The sequence below is a fragment of the Erinaceus europaeus genome, chromosome 3, assembly GCF_950295315.1.
Source record: "Erinaceus europaeus chromosome 3, mEriEur2.1, whole genome shotgun sequence".
NCBI classification, from domain to species: Eukaryota; Metazoa; Chordata; class Mammalia; order Eulipotyphla; family Erinaceidae; genus Erinaceus; species Erinaceus europaeus.
Genome location: NC_080164.1, coordinates 81840132 through 81851130, shown reverse-complemented (window position 1 = coordinate 81851130; position 10999 = coordinate 81840132).

Here is a 10999-nt window from a genome sequence, read left to right as displayed (position 1 = left end):
TTCGAATCCATAGCAATCCCACCAACAGAGTTCTAAATCTTCAGTCTCCCCACTGCAATCCACCACTGTGTTGTAAACATGGGCCAACCATCTTGTCTACAGCTATATGTCCACATTTATACATAGTTGCCCCCTTTTTTTTCCTTTTTTTCCTCATTCAATCCTCTCTTCCTCTCCAAGCCATTCATGACAACGTATTTACCTCTATACGTCCCTCTCCATTTCCTTCTGTCTCTCTGGGTGCTGTTGAAGCTGGAGATCAGAGTCCTCTTATCATCCTATCACTTCTCCCCTGCTGGGAGTATGGATCAAGTTTGTTTTGGGGAAGCAAAGGTAAAAGTTCTGGCTTCTCTGAGCATGGGCACTGACAGTTCAATTCATACCCCCTAGCCTGTGGAAACAAATTTCTTATCTCTGATGTGTTTAAGTGTTAAAATCACTTGGTAATTTTGCACAGGAATGTCAGACAAATGATATAGTCTTAGCTTGGATCTCTTCAAAGATTTTTTTGTTATATTTATATACTTACAAGTGAAAAAAAGACACAGTCACTCTATATGGGGAAGATTCAGGTCAAAGTACTTCTCTATTTCTGTCTCTAGTAAAGAAAAGAAATAACAGGACTAACAAAACTACTAAATATAAAATTCAGAATGAAAGTAAGTATCTCTTTTTCTTAACTTTTTGATATTACTTTCAAAGATTTACATATTTATTTATTTATGAGAGAAAGTAGAGAAAGAGAGAGAGAGAGGTGGAACCAGAAGAACATCATGTTGCCACATGTACTGCCCAGAATGAAACTCAGGATCTCATATTGAGTGAAATAGTGCTTTATCTATTGAGTCACCTTTTGGGCTGTCTTTTTTTTTTTTAATTTATAAAAAGAAAACATTGACAAAACCATAGGATAAGAGGGGTACAACTCCACACAATTCCCACTACCAGATCTCCATATCCCATCCCTTCCCCTGATAGCTTTCCTATTCTTTAACCACCTGGGAATATGGACCCAAGATCATTGTGGGTTGCAGAAGGTGGAAGGCCTGGCTTCTGTAATTGCTTCCCCGCTGAACATTGGCATTAACAGGTTGATCCATACTCCCAGCCTGCCTCTCTCTTTCCCTAGTAGGGTGGGGCTTTGGGGAAATGGAGCTCCAGGACACATTGGTGGTCAACAAATTGTTGACCAGTCATGGACCTAAAGGCTGGAATAGTGCAGATGAAGAGTTGGGGGGGGTCCTCCATTTTGTAGATAGCTAGTAGACATGTTTTAGTTATATTCCAAAGGGCCTGTGGCTATACTATTTTTTTTCTTTTTTTCCCCCCTACCTGAAATCTGATATGCAGGTGGATCCAAGTTATTGTCTGGGGAGATGACGTCATGGCTAGAAAAAGGACCAGAAAACTGCATCAGGGAAGAGAGTAGCTCCCTAATATTGGAAAGGGGTATAAATATTGTTGACTGTAAACCCCACTGATTTGATGTGGTCTGAGGCCCATATTCAGCTTAGGAGCCTATGTGACCTCTGCATCCTTGTAGATCTGAGCTCACATTCTGTGGTGAAGATGACTTTTTAATGACGGGTGTGGTGTACTAACACTCACCTTGGGGAAATGTGAAAATGTACCAATAACAAGCCTATAAACATTTTTTTTTCAGTAAAGTGACATTGAAGTTAAAAAAGAAAACTATACACATATGACAACAGTTTTATAAATTATTTCCCTCAATAAAGTGATTTAACACAAATAATAATAATAAATATGGACTGGCAGGAAAATGCAGGGACAGCAGGCAGAGGGTTGGCCAGGATCCTGGCCACAGTCACTACCCTGGAGCCTGCGGAGCCCTGAGCTGCCTCTGCTGTGGCCTGGACACAAAAGGTGCAGCATGGTGCAGGAGGAGTTGGTACACCAGGCAGGGCTGCTGTAGGTTGGCCTTTCAGGGAACACAGGGCCTGTCAATGCTGGGTCCTTGGGATGCAAAACAGGTTGAGGGCTCCATACCTGCCAGTCCCTGCCACTTGGCACCCGTCCCCTGCTCAACTCCTCAGCCCAGTCACCTCCACAGAGGGCCCTGGCACCCCCCACCCCCTGTCACCTCTCCTCCTCCTCTTTGCTTCACTGGCTGCCCTGCTGCCCTTTGCCCCATCAACAGACACTCAAGTGTACTTCTCCACCCTGCCCCTCCTTGTCTCTCTCACCCTGCCTGCCAACCAGGACTGGTCCTGGATATCTGACCACTGTCCACACATATGCTAGAACAGTCCTTAAGCTTCTCTTTCTCTCTCTCTCCTTCCCCCCCCCCCATCTATCTATCTATCTATCTATCTCTCCCCTCCCCATATGTGTTGGGGAAGTGAGTTCTTTTTTTTTTTTTCCCTTGGAGAGGGGAGGGAGTTGCCCTCTTCCAAAAATATTTTGCAAGGAAAGAACCATAAACAACACAACATTCAAGGAAACATTTGGGTCTGAGGGACCCACCCTCCTAGTCTCCTTTGCAGAGAAGCAACCCTGCAGAACAGACAGAGCTGAGCAGACTGGTTAAATAGTGTAGTGGGTGTGCAGAAAGGCCTTCATTCCTGAGGCACCAGAGATGAAGGTTCAAACCCCAGTTGTGCCAGGAGTCAGAGATAGGTAGGGCTCTGGTAAAAGAAAGAAAAAAAACTTTTGGCAATGATAAATCTCAGAGCTCATAGTTATCTGAAATATTCTTCTCCAATCAGCAGTCAGACTTTTTACAGATCTTCTTCCAGTTCATCAGTACATGGGAAAGCTCTTATTAGGAATCAAGAAGTAAGATGTCTTCTTGAACTGGGACCTACTACACACTTGACAGGAATGTTCCTCATCTACGTGTCCATAGACTCAACTTCACTTCCAGGAACAATCTGATACCAGAGATCACTCCAGTTTTTATGAAAATACTTCCAGCATGGCTAGTCATGATAATTATGAAGAAACAAAAATATAAGGTGTGTGTGTGTGTGTGTGTGTGTGTGTGTGTGTGTGTGTGTGTGTGTGTGTGTAATTTTAAATCTGTTTATCACAGATCTTTCCTTTCTTGTTTGAAAAAGAGCATTGCACAGTCCTGGCTGACTGTGATGCTGGAGATTGATCCTGAGGCCACAGAGTCTCAACCACAAAAGTCCGTTGCAGAACCACGAGACCCTCTACTGCACCCAGAAGTGTCATATGCTGTTGATATAAATTGGACCAGTTTACTGTAATATGTACAATTACTCATACTAAATTATAGATTCATTACTAATGATTATACTTTTTTATACTACTGTGTCATATATTTACCATAAGACAGGTCATTCTAAGTCCTATATTAGATACTACATAACACCTATCATTTATAAAAATTTTTCAATATAATACTTAATTGTCATACTAGTAAAAACTAAAAAAACCTTTTTAAATGTTAAGAAAATATTACTCCCAGAGGGTTAAATAATAGGAAAGCTATCAGAGGAGGTGATGGGATATGGAGTTCTGGTGGTGAGAATTGTACCCCTCTTATCCTATGGTCTTGTCAGTATTTCCATTCTATAAATAAACATTTTTTAAAAATAATATGGCCAAACTACATTCATAGAAGAATTAAATCTACCCTAAGTCTGATTTGGCTTGACATTAAAATATAGGCTGATGATTAAAAATAAAATGCCTAACAGTTTCCAGTACTTCATAGGCATGTAGTTGGCATGCAACAATTCTTACGTATTATTACTATTTATTTACATTTTTTCCATTCTACTTTTGTTTCTCTTTTTTTAAGAACCAGGGCCTCACAGATACGGGGTTTCAGAACTCCAGGCTGCTTTTCATTTAGTTAGAGAGTGAGCAAAGGGGAGAGAGCTTCCCCTGGTGCACAGCACCTCCTATATTGTTCTGGGATTTGAAGTGGAGGTAAATACATAGGAAACACCTGTCTTACCCTTTGAACTATCTCTCTGACCCTGTTGCTCTCATATCATCCTATTTCTTCCGGTATCAACTTTCTCTTATCGGATTGATAGAAAGTTCTGTGTCACTGAGTGAATTGAAACTTTTCCTGATTCTGAATAGATAGAATTTTCTTGCATTTTTATGCATAGCTTGAGCACTGAAGTCCACAGCTGATTTTATGAGTCATACTGACTGATTGCCATGACTAAGTAGATTGTTTATACTGACCTGCTTTTACAGATAGGACTCAATATCCTAATAAGAATCACCCATCATCCTCCTTGTCCTATTTCTTGCCAGCTATCACATTCAGTGAAAGAAAAATGAACTCAAGATGTATTACTTATAAATCTGGAACACAATTGAAGGAAAAGATCTTAAAGTCACATTTAAATTACAACAGTACAGTCATCTTCTGCTATTTGCACAAGGAAATTCAATTAACAAATGAAGTGCATATACATGAGCAAATGTCCACAAATAAAATATCCACAAATACAAAACATGGTCCACAAATAATTATTATCATTATATTTTAACTTCCACCAAAGTTATTGCTGGAGCTTAGTCCCTGCACTATGAATCTACTGTTCCTAAAGGCCACATTTCCTTCTCATTCCCCACCTTTTTATTTTATTAGATAAGACAGTAAGAAATTGAAAGGGGAGTAGAAAATAAATAGACGGAGAGAGAGACACCTGAAGACCTGCTTCATTCACCACTTGTGAAGTTTGTCCCCTGCAGGTAGGGAACAGGCAGGGTTTCAAATCCGAATCCTTACGTAATAAGACGTGCACTCAACCAGATGCAACACCACTTTGCTTCCCCAAAAATTCTTCCTGATATACAATTTTCTCTGTTAGAGGACAAGTTCACGTGATACTTAACCTCTAACTCTTTTCATAGTATATGCTTTATGGAGCCTGGACTTGTAATAATTAGTCCAGGATTTTCTACATGCACCACTCAGGAATGTTATTAACCAACTGTTAATACAGAAAAGGGGAAAAAAAGAAGGATATTTATTGTCTTAATAAAATAAGTTTTAGCCTGGAGGATGATCAAGAATTTAGTCTCAGAAACAGGCTGGGGATATGGATCAACCTGTCAACACCCATATCCAGTGGGGAAGCAATTACAGAAGCCAGACCTTCCACCTTCTACACCCCATAATAATACTGGGTCCATGCTCCCAGGGGAATAAAGAATAGGAAAGCTTCGAATGGAGGGGATGGAACACAGAATTCTGGTAGTGGGAACTGTGTGGAATTGTAACCCTCTTATCCTATGGTCTTGTTGATCATTATTAAATAAAAAACAGGAAATCATCCTGTATGGGTATCCCAATTTAAAAATTTTTTAAAGAGAATTAAATCTCATCCTTTGCTAAAACCCTTGTTTGACTTTGCTCAAAGAAGGAACAAAAGAACAAGCCATGACGTACAGTTCCTTCAGGAACTAAGTTGTGGAGTTATTATACAATGATAAATCAAGGGAAAAAACTCTTCCAATAATGTGATTAGTAATTCCAGGGTCAGAGGCAGACTGCCAAGAAGAAAAATTGATGACGTCAGTGTATGGCCCTTCTGGCCTAATCGTGTCTGCTACTAAAGCAGCACAAATGGGATCATTTTTATTATACTAATAACCAGCCAACTGGGTCAGAAGGGAAGGAAAAAACGGACCTGGGGCACTTATGTTCACCCACAAACTACCTTATTTTATTTCATAGCAATTGAATAACAACATCTCTAGTGAGCTGTTAATGAAATCCTTTTAACATCTGATCAAAATTCACAGCCAGGGAATGAGTTTCTCATCTACAGCATTAATTGTTCTGATGATAAAACTGTCCCAACAGTGGGCTCCAAGCATACACATTCCTTGTGGCCAGAAACCCATGCAGCATCGTGTTCACCTTTGATGTTTAAACATTTCAAATTGGGTAGGAAAAAGGACAAATCGACACTCCACTCTGTAGCAGACCCTAGTGGGAGACATAAGAAGTGGAATATGTGAGTTTTAGCTCTTACCCTTCAAATTTCTGAGAAAAGGTAGCTGTTTCTAAAAGTTGTAAGCGGAAGACCTTTGCTAAATCTAAGAGATTGATTGTGTTGGTCCCATCATCAATAGTTAGGAGTCAGAAGACTATAGTGGGCCTGTGGCTGATGAAGACATGGATAAGACTCTCAGAGTTTGCTAGAGTTAGTCTAATCTTGGACCTGTTCATCCATTGTGATGTCTGTAAATGGAGAAGTACCATCGGCAAGGGCACGAAGACAGAGGACTATGGGCAACATCATCCTCCAGAAGAAGACAGATATACATACATAGTGCTTGCAGAGCACTGAACCTGGTGATCCAGAAGAAAAATATCCAATCATTTAGCAACCCTGTTGTCTAACTTGACCTTGTTTTCTTATAGCCAGTATATACAGCCTTATTTTATTTCTTTGTTGGGGAATTAATGTTTTACATTTGACAGTAAATACAATAGTTTGTACATGCATAACATTTCCCAATTTTCCACATAGCAATACAACCCCCACTAGGTCCTCTGTCATCCTTTTTGGACCTGTAATCTCCCCACCCACCCCAGAGACTCTTACTTCGGTGCAATATGCCAATTCCAGTTCAGGTTCTACTTGTGTTTTCTCTTCTGATCTTGTTTTTCAACTTCTGCCTGAGAGTTAGATCATCCCATATTCATCCTTCTGTTTCACTTAACATAAATTTCACTTAACATGAATTTTTCAAGCTCCATCCAAGATGGGCTGAAAATGGTGAAGTCACCATTTTTAATAGCTGAGTAGTAATCCATTGTCAGTATATACAGCCTTTAACTGTCATTTCCTTATTAGCTGTTTTGGGAATTGAAATAACAACAGTAGTGGGTCAGAATTTGGCTGAGGAAAGTTAAGTATTAATGACAATCACAAAAGTGATTAGCTAGCATTTACTATGTGCCAGATGTTTAAGTATGTGGATGACATCAGCTATTCCTCATAACCCTACAATAAAGACATTTTAATTATTGTGCTTCTTTCATAGATGAAGGAACTTGAGACTTGAAGTGATTATCCCCCATTTAATTAACTTAATCTGATGTAAACATCACCATGAATATGTTGAAGAGTGAGGCCAGTAGCCTGTGGTTGTATGAGTTCAGAGCCTTTAAGCTCTATATTCTTGGCAGAGTAATACCATGAGAATGAGTGTAACAGGCACCATGGAGAAATGAACAAGCACACTTCCAAATGTTCTCAGTCATCTATTTTCATAACAGTGTGGTGTGTTGCTTTTTGTTTGTTTTTTGTTTGTTTGTTTCTGTTGTTGCTGCTGTCATTTCCATTTTACTGAAAGGAAGAAGCAGAGAGACAGAGTGTTTCTTAGGTGGTGGATATCGTAACAAGAATCAACTGACATCATCCTTGTCACCTTTATTGACAGCAAGGTCAATTCTTGGAACTATCAGAAGAGGATAAGGAGAGGAGAAAAAGGGAGAGGGAAAGGGAAAAGAAAGAAGGAAGAAGAGGAAGAGGAAAGTCACAAATGAAAATGACAAAAATAAAGAAAGAAGGAATGAAAAAGAAAGGAAGAAAGAAAGAAAAAAGAGAGAGAGGAAGAAAGAAAGAAAGAAAGAAAGAAAGAAAGAAAGAAAGAAAGAAAGAAAGAAAGATCCTTGATCCATTTGGAATTCTCTTTTGTTTCTGGTGAGATAAAGTTGCTCACTTTCATTCTTCTGCGTGTTTCAACCCAGTTTTCCTAGCACCATTTATTGAAGAGAGCCTCCTTCCTCTATTCAATACTTTTGGTCCCCTTATCAAAGATTAGATGTTCACAGATGTGGGGGAGTTAGTTCTGGGCTTTCAATTCTGTTCCACTGGTCTGTGCACCTATTTTTGTTCCAGTGCAAGGCTGCTTTGATGATTATAGTCTGAGATCTGGGAGTGTGATGCCTTCATTTCTGTTTCTTTTCCTCAAGATTGTTCTGGTGATTCTAGGTATTTTCTGGTTCCAGATAAATTTGATTGTAATTTTTGTTCTATTCTCTTAAAGAAGCTTGGTGGAACTTTGATGGGTAATAGCATTAAATTTGAATATTCGCCCTGGGGAGAATATTCATTTTAATAATAATAATTCTTCCAATCAGTGAGCATGGGATGTTTTTCCATTTCTTAGTATCATTTTCTGTTTCTCTGAATAGTGATTCATAGTTTTCAGTGTACAAGTCTTTCACTTCTTTGGTCAGCTCTGTTCCTAGGTATTTTATTGATTTGGCTGCAACAGTGAATGGGAGTGATTTTTGGATATCCTCTTATTTGGATTTAGTGTTTGTATATGAAATGTCACTTAAAAAAAAACTAGTATAGCCAGAGGCACTTTGGAATATAACTAAACTATGCCTACTAGTTATCTACAAAATGGAAGGCCCCCCAACTCTTCATCTGGACTATTCCAGCCCTTAGGTTTATGATTGATCAACAATTTGTTTGGTTTTATATGTTAACTCTCTTTTCAGCCACCAGATTCCAGATGCTAGCAGGAAGCCGACCAGATTTCCCTGGACAGACAACCCCACCAATGTGTCCTGGAGCCCTGCTTACCCAGAGCTCCACCCTACTAGGGAAAGAGAGAGGCAGGCTGGGAGTATGGATCAACCTGTCAAAGCCCATGCTCAGTGGGGAAGCAATTACAGAAGCCACACCTTCCACCTTCTGCCTCCCACAATGACCTTGTGTCCATACTCCCAGAGGGTTAAAGAATAGTAAAGCTCTCAGGGGAGGGGATGGGATATGGAGATCTGGTAGGGAAATTGTGTAGAGTTGTACCCCTCTTATAGTATGGTTTTGTCAATGTTTCCTTTTTATAAATAAAAATAAATAAATAAAAAGAAAAGAAATAAATAACTAGTCATCTATGATGTAAAAAGAAAAAAAAAAGAAATGTCACTGATTTTCGTACATTGATGCTATAGCCTGACATCTTGCTATAATGCCTAATAACTTCCAGTAGTTTTGTGCTGGATTCTTTAAGTTTTTCTATGTATACTATCTGCAAACAGTGAGAGCTTGACTTCTTCCCTTCCTATCTGTATTCCTTTGATTCCTTTCTCTTGCCTGATTGCTATGGATAGAACTTCTAATACTATGTTAAAGAGAACTGATGATAATGGACAGCCCTGTCTAGTCCCTGAGCTGAGGGGGAATGCTTTCAGATTCTGTCCATTGAGTATAATGTTGGATATAGGTCTGCTACATATGGACTCCACTATCTTGAGGAATTTCCCATCTATTCCCATTTTTTGTTAGACCAGAAACTATCAAATACTTGGAGGAAAACACTGGTGGAACACTTTCCTACCTAAACCTCAAGAGCATCTTTAATGATTCAAATACAATAGCAAGGAAGACTAAAACAAAAACAAATCAATGGACTACATCAAATTGAAGAGCTTCTGCACAGCCAAAGAAACCATCACTCAAACAGAATGGGAGATCTTCACATGCCATATAAAAAGACTAATCACCAAAATATACAAAGAGCTCAGCAAACTTAGCAACAAAAGATCAAATGATCCCATCCAAAAACGGGAAGAGTATATGAACAGAACATTCACTACAGAAGAGATCCAAAAGGCTAACAAACACATGAAAAATTGCTCCAGGTCACTGACTGTCAGAGAAATGCAAATAAAGACAACACTGAGATACCACCTCACCCCTGTGAGAATGGCATACATCAAAAAGGACAGCGGCAACAAATGCTAGAGAGGTTGTAGGGACAAAGGAACCCTCCTACACTGCTGGTGGGAATGTAAATTGGTCCAACTTCTGTGGAGAGCAGTCTGGAGAATCCTTACAAGGCTAGATATGGACCTTCCACATGACCTAGTAATTCCTTTCCTAGGGCTATATCCCAAGGGCTCCATAACAACCAACAAAAAAGATATGTGCATACCTATGTTCATAGCAGCACAGTTCGTAATAGCTAAAATCTGGAAGCAACCCAGGTGGCCAACAACGGATGAATGGCTGAGAAATTTTTGTTATATTTACACAATTAAATACTATGCAGCTATTAAGAACAATAAACCCACCTTCTCTGACTCATCTTGGATGGAGCTAGAAGGAAATATGTTAAGTGAGCTAAGTCAGAAAGACAAAGACGAGTATGGGATGATCCCACTCAAAAACAGAAGTTGAGAAAGTAGAACAGAAAAGGAAACTCAAAGCAGCATTTGACTGAGTTTGGAGTAAGGCACCAATGTAAAAATCTCTGGGTTGAGGGTGAGGGTGGATGTTCAGTTTCACTGGGGAGGTGGGGGAGGATGGGATGGAACAGTCTTTTGGTGGTGGGAATGGTGTTTATGTATACTCCTACTAACTTGTAATCATATAAATCACTATTTAATTAATGTGAGAGGGGAAAAATTGATTCACTGTCTCAAACTTTTTAATGCACAGACCATAGGCCAAGTCTTTGAAATATTAAATCTCTTAAAAGCTTAGACCAGGAAGGACAGAAGCAACCAGTGGCATTACTCTATAAGACACAGCTATATACAAATAACATCAAAGGACATAAATTATGGTGATGTTGTGTATGATACAGCAAATCCTAACAAAAGGATTTTAAAGTTAACCCAATTGTCAAATAATTTGGTTACAGCAATAACTGTCCATTGTCTTCTTAAATCCTAAGAATGCAGGAACCTCCCACTTCCTCTATAGAGCCTATATTTCTCCCAGTCCTGGAAACTCTAAGGTGGTGCTCACTTTCCTGCATGTTTCTCTCAATTCATACCAAAAGATATTGTATCTCCTGATCTCAACCTAATCAATACAATGAGTACCACCTCAACAAGCTTCACTTCAGACTGTGTCCAGAGATGTCAGGCGTGGAATGTCAACCCTTCAGCCTCATTACTCGGGTAAGACCTTTCCTGTCATAGGATTCTCTAATTCCATTTCAGGTGGTTCACTTCCTAACAAAGTCCCGAAACCTAGATATAGACCAGGTCCAATAAGACAGGACA